Source organism: Rattus rattus, chromosome X (assembly GCF_011064425.1).
Source record: "Rattus rattus isolate New Zealand chromosome X, Rrattus_CSIRO_v1, whole genome shotgun sequence".
NCBI classification, from domain to species: Eukaryota; Metazoa; Chordata; class Mammalia; order Rodentia; family Muridae; genus Rattus; species Rattus rattus.
Window position 1 is genome coordinate 66,373,255 of NC_046172.1, and position 27,866 is coordinate 66,401,120.

General features: G+C 40.3%; 2 pseudogenes; both read right to left on the reverse strand.

Moving 5' to 3' along the window:
- Positions 1-1,538: 1,538 nt before the first annotated feature.
- LOC116887966 lies at positions 1,539-3,488 on the reverse strand (annotated as a pseudogene).
- An 883-nt stretch (positions 3,489-4,371) lies between these two features.
- LOC116887969 lies at positions 4,372-18,655 on the reverse strand (annotated as a pseudogene).
- Between the last annotated feature and the right edge of the window lie 9,211 nt (positions 18,656-27,866).

Sequence of the window (27,866 nt, forward strand, 5' to 3'; positions counted from 1 at the left end):
TGCAACTGGAAACAATCTTCAGAATGAGAACTGAGAAAAATCTTTGGAAACAAGGCACAGTGGTCTGACAGGGTTCACCTTCACTGGCGATCTCTAGCTGCTTTTTCCCAATGACTAGACAGCAGCTGGGACTTCAGTAAACACATCTTTGCTGGGTGGGGGACACACACATCAATAATCCCCTAATCAGGAGGACCACTAATTCCAGGCCAGCCTGGGCTAGAAAACAAGACCCTCTCAAAATATTAAAAAAGTCCCATATCTCACTGTAATTTTGTTAACCTTTTTAAGATTTTTAATCCAGACATCTACATGGACATGAAAAAATCATAAACCTGATACTTAAAAAATCCCTGGTAGTAGTCCCATTCTAAGCTGTAGGCTTTAGATACAAACTATGATGACTTACAGGAGGCCACTACTTCCTGGAGTGTTGATGTATTTTAGAAATGATCCAGTGAAGGTATGAATCGAAAAAGTTAAGTACCTGCATTCCTAATATTTAAGAGGTAGAGGCAATGGGCCTGCCAAGCTATAAGTTTGAAGTCAGCCTGGTTCAGAGGTCCAGGCCAGGCTGGGAGTCGCGGCAAGACCTTACTCAATAACGGTAATTCAGAATGTTACAAAAAATCTAAAGGGTGGATATTGATTGAGCTCACGGGCCGTTTTTTGCTTAAACTGGGACTTAGAAATACTCTTTCCTCAGACCTTGCACTTTTAACTTCCCAAATGAGGCATGATACATCAACGCATACCCTAAAAATGACTTTTAAAAGAACCATTTACTAGTTAACTCAATTACAAACACTGTTACTGAGCATTAGGACATACTGAACTGTACTAAAGGGGAAAAGAGACACCTTCATATGTGCCCCTCTCTACCTCCTTTTTTTTACAAAGGTACAGTAGAAAGAATATCAAGAGAGCAAGAATCAGAAATAGTCTTAGAAGATTCAGCCAAGAACCTAAGTGCCCCTGTGAAAATGGCTTCCAGGTACTGTATATTTTTGGTAAGACATGTGTCACAGAAGCCTGTCAGGAAAAACATTAAACAAATCAGCTAAGGCAGATTACAAATTATTTTCTTTCATGGAGGATAAAAATTATCCTCCATCTGTTAAAAAAAAGTCAACCACAAGGTGCCACTGTATTCTAGCAAACTGTCAGAAATGGCCTTTTAACAGTCATTTTGTAACATAGACCTCTTCATCACATGGGTATTTGGAGACTCAGTCATAGAAGAAGGTGGTTAAATACAAAGGTGCTAAATGCTAACCCTTCATCACTATAAGACATTGATGAAAGAGAATACTTGGCATAGAAAACAAAGTTTTTCCCAGGAGAAAAAACAAAACAAAACAAAACAAAGCAAATATTGCTTAAGGTAACAGAGAGCAAACCAGTCCCTAGCTTGATGAATTTAGCAATTTTTAGTCCCTAAAAACTGAGCATCTCCTGACACTCAACCACTAGTTATCAATCTGACAATTACCTGTTCCAACATTAGCATGAGCCTCCCATCTCCCAACCAAAGCCACCTATATTAACATGGAGGACTTGGTGGTGCAATTTCTTTTTAGAGAAAATGTTCCAAATTCACCATAGCTCTTTTTTTTTTCCAGGGTTACTGCAAACAGCCTGCCATTTTTTTAACTTGTCAAATTCTGTTTTCAGCATTAAGAAATCTCAACATTGTAAGCTGTGTGGAATAAACCAAAGCACTGCAAACTTTAGTCTAAGTGGATTAAAACATTTTGAAATATTATGGAAAATCAGGCTTTAGTACTTTCCCTATGCTTTAAACAATGTAATCCCCCAACATTACTGCATATTAAAGTTCAAATAGGTTTCAACACAGAACCTTTCTGTAATAAAGAAAAGTAAGATACAAAACAAAATTGTAAAGTCTTGCAAGAAAATGTTCCTCAAGAATAGGCTTTAGACATGGGGTAAGAGGAAAACAAGATCCCTGTTCTTCATTGCACACACCTGACAATCGGCTAACCAACACCTTATTTAACAGCCAACTAGTAATACAGAACAGCCATGGCTCCAAAGGAAAAGATAACCCAATTAAAACACTTGCATTCATCCAGACACCCAATGTCTGAGTGCTTGAAATGGTCCACATGCATGTAAAACATGTGCATTCTACTGAAAGCTAGAAATGTAAAGACTGACTTCAGTGTTTTTGAATAGCTTCAACATCTCCATTTATAACCAGTATCCTGTTTGGAGTTATGTCTGATTTCAACTCAGAAAATGAATAATACATTTGGGGGAGGTTAGGAGGTGCTCGGTCCATCACTTTGTTTAGAAATGTGCTGCAGCTGTTTCTGAGCTATAGAAAATAACACCCTAAAATGGAAACATTTTTTCCAAGAGAAAAATTCATTTGTTGTGTCTTAATCAGGACTATCCTAAAAGATCTGAAAACCATAGAAAGGTGACAAGGAGGCTCACAAACATAAAGGTCCCTGACTTTTACATGGACAATTCTTTTTTAAAAAGATAAAAAATGTATTACATAAGCGCTATAAACAGTGAAATATGCTTCTATTAAAAAAAATAAGTGAAGCTTTGTTTGACATTATTTCCTTGCAAGAGCAGTACATATCCTTTGTAAACAACTACCCTATTTACAATTTAATTTCCCTTAATACTTAGGTAGGACTGGAGCCAAAGAAACATGAAAGAATGTACTTTTGAAATAATTTACAGCTAAGGCATATCAGTGAGAGTAAGCAGGAACCCAAAGCAGATCTGTGTAAAACATTTCCAGAGTACTGCACTGGGCAGTTAGCCTTCCCAGACAAAGCCTACATATCTGCTCCACAGCCAGATCTGCTAATCTCAACCCCCAGCCAGCCTCCAAAACAACAGAATACTGGGGTTAGCACAATCTAGTCTTTCTACAAACCAACAATAAAGTGTGTTCATAGATAAGAGCCAGTCATCTCATCTTCAAATATGGGCAAACACAATTAAAAATCGAATTTCAAACAACCTGACATGACTCACTTTCAATACAAAATAAAAAATCTTTCATTCACTATAGGTCTTTAAAGGGCCCATTAGATCTGCTAGATAAAGCAGTGAAATAGTTAAACCAAGTGTGTACCGCACCTTAGATGGTCTCAAAAAGCAAATCTGAGACCTGTCCAATAGCACACATCTGTACCCAACTGAAATCCTTTTGACATCTATATACACTTACAAACTTAAAATTGGCAGTCTTTTTTCTCTACTTTTTGTTTTTGAGAGCAGATTTAAAGACATCAATTTAACTTTTGTACTAAGTAATAGTGTTTGTTTTCTCATACATCAGAGAAAGCTCGGCTAAATGTACTGGATCTTCTGTTTCATCTAGTCAAGCAGAACAGTGGGTCAAGCTGTTGTATTTCCCACTGTATGAATCCAGTCTCTGAATTACTTACAGTCTTCATGAAATGTTCCATTTCTTCAGGGCCGTTTTCTTCACCCCTCATGTATCGACATTCTCCTGCCTAAATCCAAGTTGGATCTGGCCGGTCCTTTCCTTCTCATGTCACAGTAGCTGTTCACAAAACACTAAATATAGATATGTTCTGTTTTAACATCTACACCTTTAAAAGCAGCTTGTGCATTTTTGTTTGGTGTGTGTTTGTTTTACTATGCTGGCTCACAAAAAGCAGTTTCATTTCTAAGCATGGTACTTACAATTTGAATGCATTAATACAACAGTGCATTGGAAAAGTAACTGAGCCCTACAAAAATAGCTTTTACAGTTTTAAACAAATGGATGTGGTTTTTTTCACTTACACAAGCATAGGCTTTTTAATATTTCCACAAGATAAATATCTCAATCTAAAACCTAAGTTTGTTTCTATTGTGTGCCACAGTGATGGGCTTAGACAGTTAATATTAATTTAGAAGATGCTAACTGTTTAGTGTTATTTACACTGATATGTCCATCATCACCTTACTCTGGAAGGTGAACAAACAATATTCAGAATGTGAAATGGAATTTGTGTCAATAATGGAATGGTATGTTTTAGTTAACCACTTACAAAACACATAATGGAACTTAGTCTTGAATGGGAACTTTTTCACACCTCTTATGGCCTGGGAAACTTCAAAAGAGATCAATGAGATGCAGAATACAGGAAGGAGCCACTGCAAAGGCAGCCCTTAAGACAACGAAGGAAAAACTGGACAAGTGAACATGGGTAAATTATCAGAACAGGTTAGCACTGAACTGGTACTTAAATCAAATGTTTAAGTCCTAAAATGTTGCTTGTAAAACATTCTTCCATCCTGAAAAAGAGAAACTAGAGAAAGAGAGGATCCTAAGACACAGCAATGACTCAATTCAGGTTGTGACTTTATATTTTAAGCACCACTCAAAAAAAGTGGACATAAAGCAGGTGGGATTTCTGTTTGCCCATCACTATTCCAGCTACATTGAAGCTGGAGAGTTCTGTCCTCATTACACAACGCCTCTCTGTTCCCAGAAGATAAGACAGCCATGGACAGATGGGACAGGTGGAATTTCTGACAACCAGCGTGGCCGATGCAGTGGACGTGGTATTCATGGGAGCAAGGTAGTTTTACGGAGTTTGTTGCCTTCTGTATATTCTGTAATGCAAACGCTACATGTTTTCAATGCGCTGCTTTCACCAAAGCTTCTCATTGCCAAGCTATTATATCTGTTCTTTGGTGAGTCCCTAGGTTGGTCTTCATCATCCTCATTTAAAAGAAAAAACTGAGCCAGACTAAGGAATGGCAGAGAGCCACTTTCATCAAATGCAATTGAGCCCTATGTCGACCATCTTCCTGGATGGGCCAGATGGGCCTCCTTCACTAGCAGTGCCTTCGAACAGATCTGAGCTACTTTCTGAACTTTCACCATTTGAACTAGGGCTAGGGCTTGAGCTGAAGCAGAGCTGTTACCAGCAATCGGAGCTCCCTTCCATTCCGTGATTCTGTTTCTGCATTTCGCTGGAACCGAGGCACTAGGGCTCTGAATCACTGTCACTGTACATAAAGTAGCTTAGCTCACCAAAACCTGTCATTATCTGCCTTAATATTGGTTTTGAATTGCCACAGATGTAGTTTCACTTAATCCAGTATTTAAGATTCTACTTAATAGGAATCCTGATAGTGCTGACATAGGTTTCACAATCGGCACGCTCAGAACGGAAAAGGCACGCCTAAACCTCCACGCTCACTTTCATAAGTAATCATTGTGTTGTTTTATGCCTGGAGATCTTGATCAGTTCTACTAGCCATACTATCTCTCTGGCGTGTATTCTCCGACCTAACTCTTCTTACTTGAAGATCAAGAACTATGGTTGAGGTCTTTGACCGGATCCTGATGATTCACTATTGCTACCTGTGTCTGAAGAACTTGTCCCCTGAGAGGGATTTCTTGATCCAGAAGCTGCAAAAAGACCTCTACCTAACAACTCTGGTCCAGATATCTGCTGTCTCAGAGTCACGTGGTGCCGTGTTCTAGAACTCCCTTCAGGCTCATTTTCCAAAGGCTGCTGCAAGGTCTGAGGTGAGATATTATGGTGAGCTCTTCGTGGAATTTCAATTGTTGGATGCAGAGGTGACCTACTTCTTTCAGCTCTTGCTCTGGTTCTCCGATGTTCTGGGCTCCGGCTTCTTGCCCTCCTCTGACCCCTGGTCAATGGCACTTCTGCTAATGCTTCAGCTGCATTGCGTTCTGCTCTAGATGGTCTGGCAGATGTTGATTCATGATTTTCCATTTGCCTTTGGCTGCTGCTTTCCATGCTTTCTACACTAAGACGCCTAGTGGATGGTTCATTTTCACTCTCTGAGGTTTGGCTTCCATTATTACGGTTAACATTTATCTCTAAACTGAATCTGAAATCACCGCTGTTTGGATTAGTCCGGCTCACTGCCCTCCAGGACTGGTTTCCTCTCTGACCACTTCTTGTTGTATTTCCACTTTGTCTGACAGAATTAAGCCAATCTATTATAGAAACACTGTTGGACACATCATCTGAAGACTCTCCAGCTGTTTAAAACAAAGAGGGGGAGAGAGAAAGGAACTACAAAATTAGGACAATCGTGAAACATAACACTCATAAACAACATTAAAGAACTTTGCAATTCTGAACAAATGTTACAAATTTACATTGAAAAGAGAAAGCTAAGACACTTAAGACTCAGCAATTCTCAACCCCCTTTGGGGGGCTCAAACAACCCTTTCATAGGGGTCACCTAAGATTATCTGCAGATTTACATTATGACTCATAACAGTAGCAAATTACAGCTACGAAGTAGCAATGAAATAATTTCATGATTGGGGGACACAACATGAGAAACTGTATTAAAGGGTCATCATTGGGAAGGCTGAGAACCACTGCTCTAGAAGATGCTGTGAGACTGTGGGAAGGCAACATGGATTTTCCAAGCCACCATCTAAACAAAATCAACTACAACATCACTAGTCAGGGACAGCTAGCACTGGGATTTTCTACCAAAATTTCATCAGTCTCTATTACTTCATCTAGGGCTTAACTGCCTTTGATAACCATGAAGTTGTTTTAAAATGTTTATAGCCCGAGCAAAAATATAAACAAGGCTAGCAGTTTATATTTACTTGAATATTTGTCAATTATCAAGATTTTCAACTTTCATAAAACTAAAGGCTATTATCAAATGAACAGTCTGAACTTAGAGTAACAGCATAACTAACAGTATGTTCACAAATTAAACGTTTATCACAGCTCCTAGGTTATAGGCTTATTTCCTGCAGAGAGAGAAGTACCATTCTCCAGCATACTTGCTCCCTGCCTGTAACAGCAAACTCTTATTAGCTGGGCCAACCAAACATGCCTCCAGTCATTGCTAATGCCCCTCCCAAAGAGGAACAAACAACTAATGAAAGGTGCTAGGCCAACGAAGCAGCATTTCCTTTTGCTGATAAAGCCACGCTTATATATAAGGAAATGAGTAGGAGAACATTTTAATGGATGTGGAAAACCAAGAGGAGGAAAATCTCAACTTAAATAGGTGTCTTTTCACTGTTGCCCAATTAACACAATCCAAAGCTGAGGCAGCCACAGCACTCCCCAAATATCAAGAACATGTCACTTCTCTTTCTATGAGTACTTAGCACCAGATTAATTTGTGGAATTTCTGGATAATCTTTGGTTGATATTCCCTATTGGAAACTTCCTATCTTTCCAACCTCTATCCACCTCCCCAAACAAAATGTACCTCTATTTTCATCAGAGCTCTGTGGTGGTGGACCCTCTTTAATTTGCTGTAGTCTTCTGAGCAACTCTTCCTCAGTACTTTCGCCTGAAAGTTGAACAATTTTTGCCAAATTACAAATGAACAGCAAGTCAGTTTCTGTATTTTTTCCATCCAAGATGACCTCAAACTCAAGGACCTCCTGTCTCAGCCTCCTGTGCAGCTGGGATTATAGGCACATGCCACCATGTCATGTCGGGCTTTGTGCTCTGCACTTTAAGTTTTGCCAAAAAGCACACCAAGTAACATCTGGGCCGTAATTGCAGTTAAGATATTCTAATTAAAGTTTAGTACTATTAGCTCAAAATGTTCCACCTTGCTAAAACCTTCCATTTGAACTGAATGAAATTGTCTACAGGTTAGTGGAAACAGACTTGAGTTGTAACTAAGATCAGAGGAGATTGTATCTCAGTGAAAGAATAACTAAGGACAAGTTCTAGCGGTTGGTTTACCCACAGCTAACTCTGTAGGGTTGCAGTTGGGACATATTCAGAGAGAAGGATGAGATGACAAAATAAGATGAGTCTATCCTAGAAACCAAAGGCCCATTGGTTATTTTGTACCTGCATGCATAACTAGCTAAACTGTTCAGCTCAATTCTTATTTAATCCATTTCACTAAAGACTTATAACTCAAAACTTACAAGCATATCTGACAAGACTATTCTAATTATAAAAGAATAAAATCAGACAATAAATATAGTAGTAAATGCCATCTGACATCTCCTGCATTAGTAATTTTTCGTTAACTAAAGAAACATTATAAAACAATTTTCTTAAAAACCCAGCAACTTACATATATAAATTACATGTAGCTTACCTGGGGTGCCCAGCAAATTGTTGTCTCTCATAAGTCTATAATCTTCTTCACTGAGATTATTTACAAACTGATAGAAAGCCTCTTCCCTATCCAATCGATCCATCTGGCTTCTGCGCTGAGCTGCAGACTGGTCACTTCCTTTATCGTTAGAGTCTGAGTTCTCCATCTTGATGAACAAGTGGAAATTATCTAAAAAGAAAGAGACCGAATTGAAAACACATACTTTCATGAAAACACATACTTTTATGTATTCTAGATCTTTCTCTACTTGGAAACCACAATGCAGGCATAGAGGTGAATTTTAAGAAAAACAAGTAAATGGAATAGAATAGAAAAACATTGGGAAAACACTGGTATACTAGAAGTCTAGGTCAGGGAGTTAGCAAACTGTAGTGCTTGGGCCTAATTCAACAATGTGGCCTACTTTTATCTTCCTTGTAATCTAAAAATGGCTTTTTACATTGACATGGTAAGAACTGAACCTAGGGCCTTCGCTGCATGCATTCCACCATGAAGATACACAGCCAGCTCCAGGTTTTCATAGTTATTTGAGCCAGGGAAATCTGTGTGGTCCAGTCAGCTCAAACACAATCTTCCTGGCTTAGCTTTCTGAATGGGAGGATTAGAGGGGTTTTAAAACAGTAAAAATATATGGAGTAGGAAAAAACCTGGTTGGACTATTTAATTTTATCAAAACTTAAGATGTTTAAGCCTCTGTTCACTCGTTTTATTTTGTTCAACAAATACTTAGAAAAAATATGAACCATCGTGTTAATGAACCAGCACTGTCAATATAAACCTCATTCTTGTGGCTTTAATCATCTTTAGTTGTATGGATTTGTTTTTGTCAAAAACTTTTTTTTTGAGACAGGATTTCACTATGTGGCCTTGGCAGGCCTATAATTCACTCTGTAGACCAGTTTGGCCTCAGACTCAGAGGTCTGCCTTCTGAGTGCTGGGATTCTGTCAGAAATCCACCAAGCTCTTTTGAAGAGAGGGTTTCACTATGCTGGACCTGAACTCATGGCAACCCACCTGCTTCATTTGAGCCACAGGCTTAACTTGGTTAGAGTTTACTGTGATTAGTAGAACTTGGGTCAAGATCTTTTTTTTTTCTTAATGAGAACAACTTCAACTACCTTCAAAATATAAATGCCTTGAGGAATTAGGTTTGGCTATAACTTCATAATGTTTCTTAATGAATAAGAGGACAAGCAATACATGCAAAACTTGGTAGGAACACTGGTACAATAGGCTATCAAAGACAGGAGAACTCTATTCCTTTGATGGTTAGCAGTTAGCAGATCTCTGAGCTCCAACTACACTTCCAAAAACGAAAAGTGAAATTTCCTCATTTTAAACTTCATTGCTGGGAGAATGGCTCGGTGGTTAAGAACACTGGCTCCAGCCAGCCAGTCATGGCATATTCCCTTAAATCTCAGCAATCAGAGGTAGAGGCAGGCAGATCTCTGGGAGTTCAAAGTCAGACTGGTCTACAGAGTGAATTTTAAGATAGGATAGCTAAAGCTATGTCATGTCTCAAACCATGCCCCTAGTCCAAACAAAGAGCACTGGCACAGTAATTACTAACATGATAGCTCACAGCCATCTGTAACTCCATCTCTAGGGGATTTGACACTCTCTTCTTGGCCTCTAGAAGTACTAATCAATCATTTGGTGCACATGCATACATGCAGGCAAAAAATAAACCCATACAAAACACCCATACATATAAAATAAGTAAATCTCAAAATAAAATTCATACAGCATATAACTGAGCTTCTATCTAGCCTTGAAGGGGAAATAGCAGCTCATTCTAATGATACCCTAAAAGCTATACTTGGGAATTGAATCTCTAAGAGATGCACACGCACCATTAAAATCATGTCTATGGATTACTAAAGAGCCTGGTACGTGCATGTGAAAAGGCATTTTCAAAGATGTAACATGTACAACCCCTGCCCAAAATTTATGAATGACACAAAAATGAAGACGTGTGTAAAAAAAAAATCTCATTTCAAGTCATCCACAGTGGACAAACAGTGCAAGTGGTCACTAAGATATATTGACTTTAGACTTGAGAACATTGTTCTAAAGAATGACCTTCTTCGGCTGGTTGACTTGTATTAATTGGGTAGCGATGTAATCGCTATTATTATTATTACATTGACGTTGATCCTTAATATCAGGCCCAATCACAGCCTTTAAACTTGTAATCTCAGATACTCAGTAGACTGAGGACAAAAGATGTTTGGATATTTGTTTAAGGTATGGTTTCATGTAGCACAGGCTGACCTCAAACTTTGGATCCCTGACTCCATGATCCAAGTACTATAGAAAAAGTATGAGCTACCACGCCTGGTTCTGAGAACAGAGAATTTTGAATTCCTGGCTGGCCTGGGAAACACAGTAATACCTCATCCCAAAACAAGAACCAAAACCAAAATCAAATAGCAACAAAAACAGAAAAAAGGCAAGGAAAAAATGGTGTATGTGTGTGGGGGGGGAGACTTTCTGGAACTTTGTGTTCTTTCACCTCCAAGTTCCCCATGCTGCCAATCCTAACAAATCAAAGCCTTTATAGCATTAGGAGATTAGTATGATCTTCTTGGAGAAACCTTTGGGCTACCTTGACATTTTCTTCAATAGAGAATACAGTGAGAACCATGAAGTCAACCCTCAAACATCAAGCTGCCCAGGCCTTGATTCTGACTACTCAGTTTCATGAACTCTCTAAGCTTCTGCTGTTTATAACAGCTTAGGCCATTCTATTTATTATAGTAGCCCAAACCAACAATGATAGTATGAAAATAAATTTGTGGTAGAGAGAACTATAATTTATTCCTCCCCCCACATACATGTACCAGTATCTTCATAAATCAGTCCTAAAGGGAGAAACAAAACCTCCTCAGTATAGTAGCTCACATTTATAATCCTCATACTTGCAAGACCAAGGGAAAGGTTCAAAGCCAAATCAAAGATACAAGGACTGTCTAAACAATAAAATCAAATCCTATCTAGATTTTACAGGAAAGCATAAAGGCACCTCACATGTTGCCCACTTACTAAACAATCTAGAAATAGTCCCCTTCAAACACGTGTTTCCCATACATTACCCTTCTCTACACTGGCCTTTTACTGTTTTAAGTCAATAAGATGAACATGGCCAGGAGGAGGTGGGGAAATTTGAGGCCACAGTATTTCAGTTTCCTGGCTCATTACAAAGTTTCTTTGAATTTTTATAAAATTTCTGGCAAGTGTTTTAATAACACCCACTATGGAAGAACCAAACTGGGGTGAACAGTCATAAAAGTACATGGGCCAGAAGTATAAACAAATGCAAAAAAAACTCACAAAGCTGCCATTTTTCCTTACAAGTATCACAAACTGGTATTATTAGTATTGGTAGCAGCAGCTTCTACTTTTAAAACAGAAACACAATGGGAAAAAACAGAATCCTCAATACCAATGTCTAAAAGAAAACCACCACCTAATGTTTAATTAACATTCAAAAGCCATCAACATTTCAGGCATTAAAAAAGTGAGGAAAAATCTACTTGTGAAAAAAATCAGTAAATAATAATTTCAGATATCTGCCGGACGGGTTTTAAAAATATAGATTTTCAAAAGAGGCAAAAACATCTGATAAATTCTGACATTGAAGGACATGAACCTAAGATAAAACTCACATGCCAACAACACTGGCACAGTCTTAATAGCATCAAGGAGATTAAACCTAGAAGCAGAAGACTTTTTAAAAATGGGAGATTTAAAAAACAGTATTTAAACTCAGTGGGTTAGCACACACATATAATCTAAGCACTCAAGAGGCAGAGGCACATGAATCTCTGACTGAGGCCAGCCTGGTTTACACAGGCCAGCCAGAACAGTACAGGTGACAATGAGAATGGGCTAAAATACAAATAAAAACCCCCTATATCAAAGGTAATAAGGCTAGATAAAGTACAGCAAAAACAAAGAGAAAGGCAAGGCATGGTAATGCACATCTTTAATCCCAGCACTCAGGAGGCAGAGACAGAGGCAGATGGATCTATGTGAATTCAAGGCCAGTCTGGTCTACATGGTGTGAGTTGTAGTCTAGCTAGGAACTATGTGAGACCTATTTTGAAAAAAAAAAGGATGGGCAAGAAGGAAAACAGAAGACACCTTCAAATGAAGGGTATAATGCAAGAGAATACAACCAGTATCAAACTAGAGCCAAGAATTGACAAGAACAGGAAAGCCAATAATTCTTCCTTTCAATACAAAGGCATAACAAATGTCCCCAAATGGAGATATAATCAGCACCGTAAAGCAAGCAAACTACGAAATCTGTTGAACAAAAGTAGACTGACTTCAAAAGACCCTCTGAACTAAAATGTCATTGAGACCAGCTCCAAAATCCTTTTACTTCCATAATGACACAGTTCTATATTCCTTCTACACTCACAGATACATACTATTTCTTCAAAATGCTTCTTATTCCAAAACTGCAAGCAAACTAGCAAGGCCTTGCTAAATAGAAGTGTTTGCTAAGGCAATGGCTTCCATCAGAAAAATTTGTTGTGTATAGTTACTTTGGGGACAAGGAGAATAAAATCTGATTTAATTCATCCCCCACTTGTGTCCTAACTCTCCATCCTTTCTGCTTTAATTCTGCATTGGCCAAGAGTGGAGTAAATGAAGAGATTTCAGCACTGAGAAGGGACATCCACCCTGTGGGGAAAGTCATAATGGCGAGTTCTAGCTCAGGTCCCAGAACATGAGGTACCTGCAAGTACACTTTGAAGAAAATTCTGAATGCAAGCAGTGGTCTCAATGCCGGGTGAGTCCTGCACTATGGCGTGGCATGACATGAAGGTGATATAAAGCTAAGTTATGAGTTCTACTTAACAGATACTATGTTCCTATTGTTGTTTGCTAGGTGGAAAAACATTTTAAAGGTAAAAAGGTGTGTCGAAGAACCATGCATGATCCCATAAAAAAACAGACTTTTTCTCAGTGTAGTATAAAATAATCAGTAAAAATGTTCATATCTTTTAAAGACAGCATTATGATGAAAGGAATTCGATACATTTCTAGTTAAAGTAGAGAAAAAAGAGCATCACATTGCTCAGTGGCAGAGTGCTTGTCTAGTATGTGGGAAGCCCTGATTTTCTACCATGAGCTGAGGGGACAAGGCCTACACAACACAGATCATACACTTGTATATACAATACGACTAGCTTCAGATATTCTAGAACAATTATTTCCTCAAAAGATTACCAATAAAAGTCAACACTAGAGAAAAATCCAATTCCTCTTAAAGCACTTAGCTCTATAGCCCCTGATTATAAAACAATATAAAAACAGATCTTTTAAAACAATTGTACACTTAGTCCTGACAACAGTTCCATAAAGTAGGGAACCTGCCTCCATTTCATGATTTCACAAGTGAGAACCTTAGAACAGGAGGGAATGATTGTGTGAAAGCCCTATGGACAGTGAATGGCCAGCAATTAAATACAGGCCTACTGATTCCAAAGGCAATCAACCTGTCACTAAATGACTACTGCCTCCCTGCACACCCCAGATTGTGTGCTTTAAAATATATTCCTTAAGTCCCAATAGGCATAACTTTTGAATTCCACCACGAGCTTCGTTTATACCAATCCTTGTATAAAAGCTTCCAATCATGCAAAAAAGTTTTTTGTAGTGCTAAGGATTGAACCTAGGGCCTTACACGTACGTACAAGACAAGCACCCTATCACACTGAGCTACATCCTTCGCATTCTGAAGCATTTTGACTATTAACCTCCTGCTTTGGCCTCCCAGGTAGAGATTACAGGCCCACATCATAAAGCCCACTAAGAAAACAGCTTTCAATTGATAACCACACTCTTCTACTGACTTATAACCCCAGCCCACAAAACATTGTGTCTTGGCATAAACAGCTGGATCTTCTCTTTTCTGCTTGTTTTTTGAGGGACATGGTCTCCCTATGTAGGCTATCCCCATGTTACCATGCTGGCTCTATAACTTTCTCTGGCAGTGCTGGAAATGGCTTGTGCATATCAGCCAAGCACTCTATACCACTGAGCCATACAGCTCAGCTTGCATCCTACTTATTTCTTAGGCTTTATTATTTTTATCAATAAAGCTTAAGTTCAATAATACTAACACCAAAAAGAAAAACCACCTGTTTATTTAACCATAGCCAGGTATGGTGATGGACGCCTTAATCCCAGCACTCAAGACAGGCAGATATCAGGAGCTGAGAGATGGCTCAGCAGTTAAAAGCACTGACTGCTCTTCCAGAAGTCCTGAGTTCAATTCCCAGCAACCACATGGTGGCTTACAACCATTTGTAATGGGATCCAATGCCCTCTTCTGATGTGTCTGAAGACAGTTACAGTGTGCTTACATATAATGAATGAATGAATAGATAAATATATAAATAAATCTTAAATAAAAAGGACAGACAGATCTGAGGACAGCCAAAGATACATAGAAAACTGTGACTCAGGAAGATCACAAGTTCAAGGCCTGTCTGTGCTACAGTTAGTTCTAGGGTCACTTAAGCAATTTCACAAGACATGAACAAAAAGTAAAAAGGGAGATTGTAACTACCAATCAGCAGTAGAGTACTTGCCTGGCATGTGTAAGGCTCTAGTTTCAATCCCCAGGGCCGTAACAATAACATACCAAGTTAAATCAAATGATCTACTAGATTTCAAGTTAGGATAAAAAGTACCATTATGTACATAGATACTAAAAATGTTAAGAATTTTTCTTAGCGAGGTGGTGGTATTACCTGCCTTCAATCCCAGCCCTTAGGAGGCAGAGGGATCTGAGTTCGAGGCCAGCTTGATGTACATAGTGAGTTCCAGGACGGTGGGGGCTACCCAGAGAAACCTGTCTCAAAAGTTTTCCCTTTGTAGAATGTTTAAATTTCTTTAAATACATAATACACACAAGTGGATGGATGGTTAGCTGTGCTTCTCTCATCTCTCACTTTCAAAAGCACAAAGCATTCTTTAAAAAAAAAAGCATTAATATACCTGTAATTCCGGCACTCAGGAGGCAGGAGCAGGCACAATTCGAGTTATAGACAGTGCTACGCTGTCAAAAAACCAAAAGCAAAACAAGGACAAAGGGGATAAGGATGGCCTTAGTTTACTTGTTGCTCTTACAGGAGACCTGATTTGATTCCCAGCACTACACAATAGCTCACTACCATCAGTAACTTTGGTTCCAGGGGATCCACCATCCTCCCCTAGCCTACATAGGCATCAGACACACACAGGATGTATATATGCACATACAGGTAAATACTGATACATCTAATTGAAAACACTGGACAGGGTTGTTTTAGTGCATTTATTTATGGGAAGATTCTGCTCACCGTCCACACAATTTGCTGATAACTTTTCAGTAGTACACTAGCAGACCATACAGTGCATTCAACACTCCTGAGACACCATATTAAGGAGAGATTACCTATTACCCAAATAATAATGTACACTTAGCATTGCTTATAATTTCCTATCTTTACCTCTTGTAAAAGGTAGTTGAAAAATCCAAAACTGATTCAGGAATGTCCCTCATGACTAAGCTCTTGGCAGGAAGAGTTCGGACTTGCAGTTCACAATTCCAACTGCAAGTCTCTAAAATAATTGAATTGAAAGAGTATTAATAACTATATCGTAATGTAAACTAAAGGATGGAAAACTGTGCTATGCCTCCAATTTATAGGATCAGGTTAGTGGGAAGCCACGCTGACACTGCATCTCATTCAAGTCATTCAGACAGAGAATTTAATCTACAGCCACCCAGTCCATGTTCCTTTATTGTTTTACTTCATTAGATCAGAATTTACTCTCTATAAACTCAATTTTGAATTGCTTCAAATTTGGAATTTTATTATTCCAAAGTTAAAAATATCCTATATGTCTATGTTTATCTTAAAAAGTAACTGACACAAAAAAATCCCTGACTATTAGCAGTGTTGACAATAATCAGTAACTACAGTACTATTTTGGGATATAAGATTTCTTATCAGGACTGGAGAGATAGGTCAGCAATTAAGAGCACTGACTGCTCTTCCAGAGTTCCCGAGTTCAAATCCCAGCAACCACATGATGGCTCACAACCATCTGTAATGGGATCTGATGCCCTCTTCTGGTGTGTCTGAGGACAGCTACAGTGTACTTGTATATAAATAAATTAATTAATTAAAGAAATTATCAAGCTGGGCCTGTGAAACACTCCTATAATTCTAGCAGTTGGAAGGCTGAGGTAGGAATACCATGAGTTCAAGGATGGTCTGGGCTATACAACAAATCTTATTAAAAAGCAAACAAAACAAAAATATTTTCCCAAAACATCCAGAGGATGAGACAGGAGGCTTTCCATGGGGTTGCTATATAATGAGCTCCAGGACAGCTTGGACTACAGAAGAGACCTTGCCTCAAAAAAAATAAAAAATAAAAAGTAAAACACAGCCAAAAAAGGACTGGCTTTATCACCTATACCAACAAATTCATTTTAGTTGAGGAAAACAAGTCTTTAATAAACATGATAACTCTGTCCTTTCTGAGGTAGTGTTGCTACATAGAAATCACGAGTGTGGGCCTTTAACCCTGACTAATACACTAAGAATCTATAGATGTGTGGTTATTACCATTAACCTACCTTAAGCACTCGAGCACACACAGACAGATACACAACTGTGTGGCTGTTTACTACAGATATTTGTTCCACACATCTATTGGAGCTGTTATGATTAAAGGAATAAAAATCTCAAATTTAAGCATTGTAATATGAGAAAATCTAGAGCAAAACTGATAATTAAAATTTTCAGGGGGCTGGAGAGATGGCTCAGTGGTTAAAAGCACTGACTGCTCTTCCAGAGGTCCTGAGTTCAAATCCCAGCAACCACATGGTGGCTCACAACCACCTGTAATGAGATCTGATGCCCTCTTCTGGTGTGCATGAAGATAGCTACAGTGTAGTCATATATAATATATATATAAATAATATATATAACATATATATATATATTATATATATTTTAAATCTTTTAAAAAATTTCCGGCGGAAAACCCTATGGTCAAAAACATACATACTCATAAACAAGATAATCATCTTTGAAAAACACCTCAGTTAACTGAAGGGAAAAAGATAAACTGCTTTACACTATCTAGGAAACATTCCTATTCAAAGGTGAAATAAATAATGAAGGGGAAAAAGAATGCAACTATTGCTACCTGAGCACTAATTATCAAAACTTCAAAGTACTATATAGACTGGGTGCGTAAGGATATAAAGTCTCCATCTTATAAGTATACCTACAAACCAAAATGTCCTCGAGGCAGTGATGAAAAGTCCAGAACCTTGTTGGTCTGGTTTTGACTTTGTTATCTGTTACCCACTCTATGGTAAATCAAAGGACCAGGATGCTAGTCAGAGAATATTCTATTTCCCAGTCCTCTTGGATTATGGGAAAAGTACATATAATGCAATTCTATAAACGCAAATGCTCCACTTGACCTACTCTTATTGAAAGTCTTACTTACAATGTTAATCAACAAAAAAATCAGCCTAGGGCTGGAGAGATGGCTCAGTGGTTAAGAGCACTGACTGCTCTTCCAGAGGCCCTGAGTTCAAATCCCAGCAACCACATGGTGGCTCACAACCACCTGTAATGGGATCTGATGCCCTCTTCTGGTGTGTCTGGAGATAGCTACAGTGTACTTCTATAGAATAAATAAATAAATCTTAAAAAATCACCTAACATTCCTAAAAGATTTCATTATTAAGCTATTTCTTTAAAAAGCCTTCTGATTTCTTTTTGAAACAAGATCTCACCATCTTGTCTGCAATTCACTACCTAGATCTGTTGGACTCAAACTGTGGTGATCCTCTATGTCTGGCTATCAACATGAGCCACCCCGTCACTGACTTTTTTAAAGTAAATTTCTCAACTTAAACCAAGAACATTAATATATGAAACAGGAACTCTATAGCAAATCACCCTAATAATGCATACTTGCTAGATTACTCTCCCCCTCTCACCTGTTCCACTGAGACAAATGACTTTAGCATTAATAATGGTTTTGGATACAAGATAACTTACAGATTATCGCTTTTAATTTCCAGTAGTTTCCTGGTAACTGGAAAAGCAACAGGTATATCGATATTAAAGTTTGGTGACTTCAGTGTTGGGACAGACCTGAGATAAAATGAGTGCTCCACAATTTAACAAATCACTCAACCTTTACTCAAGAGTAGTCTGTTTCCTCTTAAAAACAGTTAATATCCCCGTGAAGTCCTGACTGTTAAGATTATGAAGTAATGCGTGCCAAACACAGAGCCTGCACATACTCCTTCAAGAATAGAGAGTTAGAAATGGAGCCTCAAGTTAACTATCCAGACCAGTTTGCTTAGGACAATCCAAGTTTGCATTTGCTTTCTAGGAATACTTATTAAGTATCCTGGTTAGCGCAAGTAATTTATATGGTTATATTACAATGTTGATAATAATGAAAAATTAATTCCAATTACAGTAATACATACCAATATGACTTCTTGAATCCTGAGGAGAAAATTATGACACACAAAGTAACTCATATTCTATTGATATTTCATTTATTCACTGAACAGTTAAAAACAATTTCTTATACCCAGGTGTCTCTAACAATCTTAAAAGCAGCATACTTTTCTTTCAGTGCACACCTCTCTAAGCCTAGCATTCACAAGGCAGAGATAAATGGATCTCTGAGTTCCAGGCCAGTCTGATCTACTAAGCTAGTTCCAGTGTTACATAGAGAGGCCCTGTCTTGAAAAATAGATAGATAGATAGATAGATAGATAGATAGATAGATAGATAGATAGATAGATAAATAGACAGAGACAGACAGGGAGACAGATGAATAGACAGGATGCCACAGATAAAGCACAGATGACTTTCAGGTACTGAAAAAGCACCCTTTGAATTCACACTAAAAAGTACCCATCATGAAGAATAGGCAACACCAATGAACCCATTCAACCACAGGGCTGTAGAACGGAACGTATATTTGTAAAATGCATTCTATATTATAAATCACCAGGAGACAACACAAAAAATAATTACCTGCTTTATGACATAGTACTGAAATCCAACAAACTGGATTTTAGTTTTCTTCACTCCGCTCTAGAAAACAAAAATTATTCATTATTCTTCCTGTTGCAAATCCGTATTTTCTTCGAAATAAAACAAATTCTTAAAAACACATTTTGGTTAGAAATATCATAAGTCAACCTAATTCAATGTTAGTATTAGGATATTTGGACAACCAAGGCCAGAGGGAACCAGGAGTTAGATAAAAGATTTCCATTAAAGGCCAAGAGAGGCGATCTACCTTTTGTGCCTGCTTCTTAACTCTAAAGAATCAAAGAAATGATTAGGACTACACTTAATATTCTGTCTTCAATCGTCCAAACCCACTGTGGCTAATTATGACTCAAGAAATATAGGCAACTTATTTCTAGCAAAAAATATTGTGGGGCCTGCCAGGAGTGCACGAGAATCTGCTATAAATCCTTTTCCCCTCCAAAAGAGAAAAAAAATGACCTAAATAAGTAGTCTGCTAGGCCTCAGACTGCCAGACTAACCTGTGGAATAAGTATGGTGAAACTGTCCAGGGAAAGAACGTGGCTGTCTCCTCCATCTTGAAATTAATCAGCAGAAGGGGGAAAGGGACTGAGTATTCAGGAAGCAGAAGCCCAACCGGTTAATACTAGTTACTAGGCTATGGCGTACGTGGCAGGTACCGCCCGCAGAAGCTGAGACCCTTAGGGGTTTTTCTGAGTGGGGGAGGGTAGGACTGCTGGCAGATCACGGAAATTAACGAAAATAGTCTGGCTCAATTCCCACTTACCAGGAAAACAACCCGCAATGTCTTTCCCTCCGTTTTTGGTTTTTGATTGTTTTCTTTTTAAGGAGAAGGAAAACCCTTCCAGTAATATCTGGCCAAGGATACACTTAGAGCTAAAGGAGCAGGGGCGCAAACCACATTTGTCCCCGATCCTCTGGGAAGACTGTCATCGTAGCCCCAGAGGTAACAAACTGGTAATGCCCTACAGAAGGGTTCAAAATGGGGCTCCGCGTATTCTGTGAAAATCTGAAGGCTCAAGAGTTCCCAACATCTGAGTTAAGAGCACCTCCACCCCACTTCCCCAAACCCTAGCCCGATACGCAACGCGGGGCGACGACGAGGTTGGGGACCTCTGAGTAAGGAGAAGCACTGGAGCCATTCCCACGCCTGAGGCCCGGAGTCCAGGATCGCCTCCCCGGCATTCGTAGTTTGGGAGGGCCGAGCCCCGACTCCCAGGCCCTGGGAGAGGAAGTCCTACCCGCTTCCTTCCCCTTCTTCCAAGAGCCGGCCGCCACACGCCACCCAACTAAAATGGCAGCGGCGACTACGCCACGGAGCCCCCCGCAGCCGTGAGCCCGAGTCCGGAGGCCGTACTGGGTGCCTCGGTCGCGGCTGGCCACTCGGGCCATTTTGAGAGCCGCGACGCCCCTGCCTACCTCCAGCCCGACATCCCATTTCTCAGAGTACCCGTGCCTTCACTTACTCGATGTTTCGGCCAGGAGTGGACTCACTGGGCTCGCCGCCGCTACCGGGGCTCCGCCGCGCCGCCGCCGCCGCCGCGCTCTCGCCCGCCTCTAAAACCTGGCAGAGAGACCCGCCTCTAGTACAGCGCCAGCTCAGAGACGTAGCTCAAGCAGCCCATTATCTTCCCCATTGTTACCTAGCAGTGACAGGAAACGACTGCCCACAACAGGAGTGATGGTGCGGTCCTAATTTCACAGCTCCACTCCCAGAATGCTGCCAGCCAATCCCAGTTGAGTCTAGAAAAGGCCAGTGGGCAAGGGAGAGACCCGGTAGACTACCCGCCCAGGCAGGCAGCAGGTCAGGAAAAAAATGCTGCTGGGACGCCCACCATGTGACAGGCCCCACCCTCCTTCGCCATTTGAATTGTGGCGAGAAATTCGCGTTCTGAGTATGGGAACCTTCGCTTTCCCATTTTGAAAGCTGAAGGACGTCAGATCAGGCGGCTTGAAGCCCTTTTCAGAGAACACGAATGTAGTATCACTGTAACTGGCATTGATTCACACAGTCCCGACTAGTGTAGACTGCAGCCAACATTTTATTCAACATGTATTTATTGAATGCCAACTGTCGATCAAGCACAGCTGTAGATGTTGAGGAAGTTGAGCCATAAATTAAGTTGAAATAGTTTAGGAATTCTCAGTCCTTATGGGATTTGGTAATCTAGGGTGAACACATTTATAAAACAATTTGTTGCTAAATACTGGAGATTAAACGTGGGGAAGGGGATGGAGGAGTACACGGTAGGGACAAAAGTGAATTTGCAATATTAAAAAGTGGTGATGAAGGACTCCACGAGGCTCTAACTAGAGTACGAAGGAGTCCACGAGGCTCTAACTAAGTAATGAAGGAGTCCACGAGGCTCTAACTAGAGTACAAAGGACTCACGGGGCTCTAACTAGAGTACTTTAAAAGGGGCGTTGATTTGTAAATCGATGGGAAAAGTCTGAAGGGAATTCTAAAAAGGGCAGTTAAAAAGCATCTCCTAGATGCTTAAGCTAAAAAGGGAGGAATGTGCCTACTGCTTTCGGGTTCCATTGTTTAGTTAAAGGAAAAGAACCTTAACTCGCGTTTTAAGGACGCCTCTGTGTTTCCACCCCCATTTTTCTGTTTTCTGAAAAAAGAACAGGTAGACTAGCTTTTTTTACTGTTATTCCAACGAACCTAACATTACTACATCACTTGCTTAAACTAGACTGGAAGCTGGGCGATACTGGCTCGCCCTTAAAGCCCGCACTTAAGGAGGCAGAGGCAGGCAGATCTCTGTGTGAATTTAGGCAAGCCTGCTCTACAGAGCGAGTACCAGGACAGCCAGGGCTACACAGAGAACTCTATCTCATAAAATCAAGGAGAAAAGAAAAAACAAACAAACAAACAAACAAACCCCAAAAACACCAACAAAACACACACATAAACTACACTAGAATATTTTTCTTTTGATATTTTTTACATTAATCTCCTAGGCCTCACCTCCCAGAGAAACCTATAACCACTCTATTTGACCTTCTCCAGTGCCATACCTATTTAATTTTTCTGTAAAGCACTTAAACTACTTGTTTATCTCACCATTTAAGAACGCGTAAAGGACTGGAGGATATGAGTCATGGTTAACAACGCAGACTGCTCTTCCAGATGTCTGAGTTCAATTCAGTAACCACGTGGTGGCTCACAGCCATCTGTAGCGTGATCTGATGCACTCATCTGCTGTGTGTCTGAAGACAGCGACAGGTGTAATCGCATACATAAAAAATAAATAAATCGTTTTCTTTAAAAAAAGAACACAATAAAAACTCAAGAACGGGGGAGGCTGAGAACGGAGGATTGCTTTAGAGTTGGGGGCCATTGTGGGCTACATAATGAATTCAGGCCAGCCTGAGATTAAAGTGTGAGACATTTTAAAATGGAGAGTTGCCTATAGGTCCCAGACTGGCCTTGAATCTACAGTCAGCCTTCTACTTCCCAAGTGCACGTACTGATATTTCAAACCTGTACCACCATACCCTGCTCAAAAAGTCATGTAACTTTTAAAAAACACAATCTGTTAATGTGTCAAAGCCCCAGTGTAGTTTGGGTACCACAGTGTTTGCCTGTTATCAGGGTACCTAAGTGGATCAAGCAGGATTGCATCTAATTCAAGGTGAGTCAGGGCTACCTAGTGTGTTCCAGGCCAGCCTAGGCTAGAGTGAGGCTCTGTCTTTAAAAAAATACTAGACATAATATAGCATGTTTTCATCTATAAATTACATTTTTTTTGGTGTGTGCGTGTGTGTTTGAGCCTGCTGTGCTGCTCAAAGTTGTTACTTTCCGCCCACATTGTGGGTGGTCCCAGGGATTGAATTCAGGGCTGCCAGATGAGGAGGCCAAAGCTAAAAAGAGAAATGTATCTAGCTGAAGTCTACATTCCTTGGGGGAGGGAGGGGAAAGAAAGGGACGAATGGGGGGGGGAGAGGGAGAGGGGAGAGGAGGGAGGGGAGAGGGAGAGGGAGGGAGAGGGGAGGGGAAAGGGAAGAGGGAGAGGGGAGAGGGGAGGGGAGAGAGGGAGAGGGGAGAGGGAGGGGAGGAGAGGGAGAGGGAGAGGGGAGGGGAGAGGGGGAGAAGAGGGGAGGGGAGAGGGGAGAGGGAAAGGGAGAAGAGGGAGGGGGAGAGGGAGAGGGGAGAGAGGAGGGGGGGAGGGGGAGAGGGAGGGGAGGGGAGAGGGAGAGGGGAGAGGGAGGGGGAGGGGAAAGGGAGAAGGAGGGAGAGGGGGAGAGGGAGAGGGGGAGAGAGAGGGAGGGAGAGGGAGAGGGAGGGAGAGGGGGAGGAAAGGGGAGAGAGGGAGAGGGGAGAGGAGAGGGAGAGGGGGAGAGATGGAGGGGAGGGGAAAAGAGGAGAGAGGGGAGAGGAGAGGGGGAGAGAGAGGGGAGGGGAGAGGGGGAGGAGAGGGAGAGGGAGAGGGGGAGGGAGAGGGAGAGGGGGAGGGAGAGGAGAGAGGGAGAGGGGGTATCTGAGGGAGAGGGAGAGGCTAAGGGACAGTACTAGGGATAGGGCCTTAGTAAGCACTTTACCACTAAGCTAAATACTGCAACCCTCATTGGACATACATGCAAGTAAGTATGGCCATTATTAGTTATTAACCTTCTTTATCTTTCTGTATTGTGTAGAGATTTTACAATGTATATGTGTTTAACAGGTTTGCTTCAGGTATTTAGGAAACTATTCACATGTGGCCCATGATGCCATTGAGTATCTAGAATCATCTAAACAAACACTATTGAATATTTAGTTCCTGCTCCGCCTACTTATGTTTTCCATGTGACAATGAAATGATTGGGGGAAAAAAAAACCTCCTTGTGTTCATTATGATCTGCCGGGCCACTATTTAGATCTATCAATAGCTCTCATCACAAGACCGGTGTAGTAAGACAGTCATTGAACTGATATCAATGTAAATAACATTAAAGAGAGGGAGGTGTGTACCAATGGAAGTACCAAGAACAGCTGCATTTGTGCCTGAGACCTGAAAAAGGTGGTTCTGGAAAATGAGGGTGGAACTAGGAGAGACTCAACAGCCTTATTTACATTCCCTGGGGTGAGAAAATGGAACCTGGGGTGCTGAAGCCCTAGATGGTTTTCTCCAACAAAGATTCTATTTTATTTTCTTCACGGCACTCACACATTAGAATTTAATTAGTCCATTTGTTTATATATTGATTTTATTTGTATGTTTATAATCTATCAGTCTTCCTGCTTGCTGGCTCCTACCCCTCTGAGAGTAAACATTGTGGGAACTGAAGCTTGGCTCCGCCCCTCCTTAGAATCTCCCCATCTTAAAATGCCAACTAAGCGCTCAATCAATATTTTTAAATGAATCAACAAATTAGTATGTAGTTTTATTGCAGATTTTAATCTCTCCCTAATAGTAAATAAATCGTTAGGTTTTTTTTTTTTTAAAGGAAGATCGATTGTATCTGATTCAATATTGTTTTGTTTTTGTTTTTAAGCTCTTTATGTATGCTATCTGTTTGGGTTTTTTGGATTTTCTTTTAAAAAATAATATTTGAGGGATAGCATTTACAGCTGCTATGTGCTTGAAACTTCATTTTTCTCCCTAGAAATATCTCCACTATTTTAAAATATAAGAGCTATTTTAAGACACTCCAAAGGTTGTGTGGAAAAGAACAACCGGAATATTTACTTTTTACCTACTGCCTCTAATGTCTTTTAAGAATCTTTTGAGTAACAATCATGGACTTCTCTGATGCCACTATTTTTTCACTTTGCCATTTCACACACTGGAGCACCCTATGGAATTCCTCAGCCTCTGCCCTACCAGTGCCCCTCTCTCCATTGTCCTTGGTTTGGGTTTCAGCGCAGAATGCTGATCACAACAGAGCTTTACTCTCTGTTCTCCTCATCTTCACTTGGCTTAACACACACTCATTTGCATTGTAAATTGCATGTCTATTTCGGAGAACAAATACTGCCTCATTTGAAGATAAGCTTGACTGGTAATAGATTTGAATAAATGAATAAATGAAAAAAAATCCACTGGCCAAAATCTTTTAACCAGAAAACCATTTATTTCTCAGTGCTTCCATTTCACAAGCTTGCTCTTTAGAGGTTCAAGGTAACAGTTAAGATATGAGTGAAGTGTAAATGCTTTCTTCAGTTGGTTCCAAGGAAGCGCATAAAGATACAAAGGTAAATATTCACTAGTGTTTTATTTAAACAAATAAATTAAGTATTAATTTATTTTGGCACTGGAGACCAAACTGAACGTGCCTAGGATCTTATGAACACTAAGCAAGCACTATCACTGAATCAGATTCCCAAGCCTCTTATTCATTCATTTATTCCTTGGATTAAGTCATTCATTCAATAAATATTGTGAGCCAATGCTCTTCATTAGGCCTTGGGGCTACGGATACAGACGTACAAGCTCTGTCCTAATCCCATAGTGGAAGAGAAGCATCCTGGGCGAATGTAGTTTCGTCACTTTATAAAGATGTGTGTAGATTCCATTGACAGCCCTGGAATTCTCCCATGTGTGTGATTCATTTGAGGGTACAGAAGGCATTAACATGATCAAAGTAACTTGTGTGTGTGTGTGTGTGTGTGTGTGTGTGTGAAAATGTCACAGGGATGAAACAAGAAAAGGTCAAAATGAAGGCCATTATTTTGCACAATTAATACATTGTAATAAAACAGAACAAAGGAAAGATTAGAACGTAAAGCACACAGAGCACATAAAGCCCCCAACCCTTCAAAAATGCGTGGCAAACGATACAATTCTGTTTACTTCTAGCAGCACAATGGCCCATTTTTGCTGGGACTATAGGCACGAGCCTGTCAAACGTCCTGTTTATCCTGGCATTGTTATTGAAAACTGTCAGATCCCTCAGAACTATTATCTCTGCAAAATTCATTGTGGTGCATATTGTTTCTCCCACAACCCTCCCTGTAACTTAATTAACTGGAGTTGTTATCCTCAGGAAAATAAATTCTAGGATAGGAAGTATTATTGCAAATGCTTGGCATACTAGAAATACAATGAGTTCTGGCTAATTGCACTGATATTAAAGGGATTCAGAGTAGATTTATAGTCACAGCCCCCAGCCCCGGCTGCTCTTGCAGCATTGCTTTTCCTTACACTCTGTGCTGTCTGGGAGTTTCAAGGCAACCTCCCTTACTAACGTAGTGAGATGCGCCTTTCAGTATCAAAACAGAAAAGCTCAGACTTGGGGTCACGAAGCTCAGAACACTCTTGCAACTCATGCCAAAGCAACTAGAATGTAGCCTTTTCGCAATAAATTAAGACTAGGGTCATAGACAGAAGGCAAAGGTGTGGATTTAGAGAAGACACGTTTATGCTATTTCTTATGAGTAGCAACTCATTTTAACAAGTAAATTCCCTTTCTTTTACTTAAATTCTTTTTGCTGTGAAGAATAAAATGTTTAAAGCTGAATCAGGTTAATGATGCTCTGACATCAAATATACTAAGGGTCTCTCTGGAGAACAGAGACCAGGTCTTTGCCTCTTTAGTCTCCTCAGTCAGAAAAAAAATAATCTTGAGCATATCCACCTCAACTTTTCCACAGAGGTCGTATGTCAGGCCTGTACCGTGTCCACCCACACAGTTCACCCACATTCGCCCCAGATGCACAGCTGCTTTCTCTAGGAACCACATTCAACAAAAGTCGCTCCTCCGCCTTCCCAGTCTCCTCAGAGAAGGAAGTTCCTCCTTCCCAGCACGCTGACTGGAAACCGCCAGCTCCCAAATGTCTTCCCCACCCCATAGAACTCAGGGAAAATTCCAAGGCTGCTCTAAAGCTCTTTGACTCACAGCCCTCCTGGGGAGAGATAAGACACTCGGTTAGAATGACAGACTCCCCCCCCCCCAAAGTTCGGGCCCAGAAGTTTTAGGTGGGAACTTGAGAATTTCCAGGCTTTAAATTTTATGTTTATTTATTTAAATTACTTAGAGGGTTTTGTTTTGTTCTGTTTGTTCTCAGCTAGCGTCTCTAAGCACCCCTGCCAGGCCTGGAACTTGCTATTTTAGACCCCTCAGGCTTCAGATAAGCAGCTACTGACTTTTTGTCTCCTCTTCCTGAAAGCTGGCATTTCACAAGTCCACTGCCACCTGATTTTTAGGAATTTCCATTTTAAATGCTGCTCAGGGTCACCTACAAAGATTCAAATTAGGGGGCGGCTGGAGTGATGACTCAGCAGTTAAGAGCACCGTCTGTCTGCTCTTCCTGAGGTCCTGAGTTCATTTCCCAGCAACCACATGGTGGCTCCCAACCTTGTGTAACTAGATCCGATTCACTGTTCTTGTATACACGAAGACAGAGCACGTATATACAAAAAATCAGTAAATAATATTTTTTAAAAAAGGAAAGGAATTTGAAAAAGGTTCAGATTAGGTTATTTGCAGAGGTATTAGGAAGGTCCCCCCTTTAGTTGAAACGATATTTACCGTATCCCTACCATGTAATGGAAACGGGTACAGCGTCGTATTTAGTTCTCAGACAAACCTTGAAGATATTATGAGCACTATAAGTGAGGACAACGAAGGCCAAAGCAGTGAGAAACTGCACCCAACCCCAAATATGCCTTCTGTTAAAAGGTAAAAGACCGTGCTATGTCGAGACTTTTA